Source organism: Lissotriton vulgaris, chromosome 8, assembly GCF_964263255.1.
Source record: "Lissotriton vulgaris chromosome 8, aLisVul1.2, whole genome shotgun sequence".
Taxonomy (NCBI): domain Eukaryota; kingdom Metazoa; phylum Chordata; class Amphibia; order Caudata; family Salamandridae; genus Lissotriton; species Lissotriton vulgaris.
This window is the reverse complement of record NC_141696.1, coordinates 76,688,861-76,692,192: the sequence shown is the minus strand read 5'-3', so window position 1 is coordinate 76,692,192 and position 3,332 is coordinate 76,688,861. Positions and strand designations below refer to the sequence as shown.

The 3,332-nt window shown below is 44.3% G+C and overlaps 1 pseudogene; it reads left to right on the top strand.

Annotated features, from left to right (window-relative positions):
* Positions 1 to 331: 331 nt before the first annotated feature.
* On the top strand, positions 332 to 723 carry LOC147693435 (protein S100-A11-like; annotated as a pseudogene).
* The last annotated feature ends 2,609 nt before the right edge of the window (positions 724 to 3,332 follow it).

Genomic DNA, 3,332 nt, shown 5'->3' with positions numbered 1-3,332 from the left:
GAGGCCTCGCCCAGCTGGTGTGACACAGTCTTGCAGCAAGTGCCAGGACCTCCTGAGTCCCTCAGGTCTGTGCTGATAAACTCCATAGTCCATGCATAACCACTGAGTATGCTTGCGTAGGCACACTTTTTGTAGACACCAAAGGACAGGTTTTGGGGAGGAGGAATGACCCCTGAATGGCTCTGGACCTGCCTCGAGGTCATCAGAGGAAGATGTAGGTTGGCTGTGTGGCTGAATAAAGCTGGAAAGCTCTCTGCTTGCCTGATGCTCGTTGCTCCTAGCCCAGAGACAGTTCGGACACAAACGGCCAGCCCTTTCCAGAACTTTCACAATGGCACAGATGTGTACAGATCCGAATGGAGCTTCAGAAATGGAGCGCTACATGGAATACCCGATCACCACTTTTCAGCCCTACGTTGGCAAGGAAGGGGACCGCAGCAAAATGTCATTCGAAGACTTTGAACGTTTCATTACTGGAGCGTAAAAGCTTAAGAAAGAGACACTGAAGAAAATGATGGCCTCCTAGTCTACACTAGCCTTTGGTTGTGTTGATGGGAAGAAAGATAATCAGAGTGACTTCCAGGAGTTTTTTTTAGCCTGATTGAGGGTATGGTGATTGCCTGCCACAAGGCAATAATGTGCAGGCAACTCTGCACCCAAGCCAGATCTCAAGTATGCACAGACGTACATCACACTTTGCTTCTTTACAGTTACCTTCCATAAAAGATTACAGCACATTTGTCATAATGATCAGAAATGGGGGGCCATTTCTCACAGTCACTGTATTTTCGCAGTTGTATTTGATTAGAACCCACACTCTTCAGATCACCTCAAGGGGGTAATGTACACTCCAGCAAATACTTTTATTTAGATTTAAACTAGCCGGTTCCACCTTGCTAAGCACGCTAAACTGGCAGTTCATTTGTTATTCTGACTTGGAGCATGAAAAAAATCCGGAATGTGGAGCAAAGACAACAGTAATGCCTCCTTTAGTAGCTTCTTTTACCTGAACCCAAGGCAAACCCAACAACTGCCCAGTCACGCAGGAGCGAGTACATTCCTGCAATTAAACTACTGACCCAATTATATGGAAGTAGTGCCCCATCCATGCTGCAATCCCAAAATAGCTCAACCTTTCCTCGGATAGTGCTCTGTCCACGCTGGGCCTGCAACCAGGGGCATGAGTCAATGCTGGCAATGTTCCAAGCAGCCCTGAGGTCACTACCCAGGCATGGCAGCGACTAGTTCTCTCTGCTCCCAGTGTTGTATAACATTTTTTCATATCTACAGATAAAATATATATAAGAAGGCAGCCTCCCTACCATGGTCTGATTCCAGTCAAGCCTACCGAAGGATGCAAGCACAGAGATTTCATACATTTATGGGCCAGGTTCTATTCTTGTTCGTTGTTCTTTCAAGAGAATACTCCTGGTATAAACTCATGAAGCCAAGATGACAGCAGTTGCCTTATTTGGAAACAAATAAAAGAGAGAAAATACATTTTAAAATTAAAGATTGTCAGGGCAAGCTGTTGATTTGTGGGCACCGCCTCAGCACTCATAACACGCTGGCTGGAAGCATTTGTGACACAGATTCAGCCAGCGACGGGTTCATTGGTACACCCTGTGTGCCCTCCTAGATTGTGATCACTACTACCACCAGCTCCCTGGGGGCTCTAGTCGAGGGGGGGCTGACAGCTGTAGCAGCAAGATGAATGATACCGCCAAGGCAGGCCATCTTTTACCTGACCCATACCTCAGAGATGCCTACCCACAAGGGCGCTGTTCAGCAACTTGAGAGGAGGCGAGGGGCAGCACTGGACATTGTCTGACTCGGAAACATAAACCAGGTCTGACATAAATGTTGTAAAATTGTTTTTTTTTCATTCCCGAATCCTAACGCTACGAGTTATCTACTTAAATTGGTATCCTTGCCCCAAAACTAAATACTAAAACTAATAAATGCGTGTTAACACCTCCGAGAGGCCTCTTGACACGGCTCTATTACCTGCTGCTCTGTGGCTCGAGTCATTGATTTACTTTGAGTTAAGTTACAACAGCACAAAGACTGATACAAAATCTTCAAACTCCACTTTACTGTTCGCTAACACGGATGCATACGGGGCGAGCAGCCAGCACTGTTCCAGATTTCCTAACTTTAGTAACAGCTACTGCAGATGAGAAGCGTTAACCTCCAGGATGCAAAAATATTCCTGTCAAATTCCAAAATTAGGCCGCCTGATTCTGAATGATATGCCACGCTTTGGCTATCAATAACTTGAATGCCACAAACAGTCTATAAATCACCGGAGAAATATTCTTTCCTGGGACATCGACATTACACAAAGCTGAAAAAGGAATCGGATTGCACACTTTGAAATACCAGGGGGGGTGGGGGACCAGCACTGGGCAGTGTCTGACTCGGAAACATAAACCATGCCTGACAAACATTCTGAAATGTTTTGTTTTCACTTGAGAATCCTAACGCTACTACGGGTTTTCAAAATTGGTATCCCTGCATAAAAAGTAACAAATCTGTGTTAAAACCTCGAGAGGCCTCTCAACACGGCTTACCTGCTGCTCTGTGGAAATTAATTTGAGATGGCAGGCTGTACTGAGAAGGGCCGATGGCGCAGGTCCCGTCAGTTCTACTGCTTACGCGACCTGCAAACAAGCTGCTCTGCACTGCCACCAATAGGCAGCGTGAGCTACTCGCAGGGTCTCGGCGAGCTACCGGTAGCTCGCGATCGACCGGTTGGAGACCCCTGGCGTAGGGGTTAAAATTACTATTCCAACTCCAGAGAGTGCAAAAGTAGGGAAAGTGTTTAATAGCGTAGGGGTAAAAATTACTGTTCCAACTCCAGAGAGTGCAACAGTAGGGAAAGTGTTGGATAGCATAGGGGTTACAATTACTATTCCAACTCCAGAGAGTGCAGCAGTAGGGAAGTGTTGGATGGCATAGGGGTTACAATTACTATTCCAACTCCAGAGAGTGCAACAGTAGGCAAAGTGTTGGATAGCGTAGGGGTAAAAATTACTATTCCAACTCCAGAGAGTGCAACAGTAGGGAAAGTGTTGGATAGCGTAGGCGTAAAAATTACTATTCCAACTCCAGAGAGTGCAACCATAGGAAAAGTGTTGGATAGTGTAGAAGTTAAAAACAACATACTTAAAAATAATTAAAATATTTAAAAATTATTAATGAATGAATTATTAAATAACTATAAACTATTTACAAACACCAAAAAATATTGTAAAACATAATTACCAAAGAATAATTAATTAACGATAAATTAATAATAAATACCAATAAATAATAATTAATTATTATCA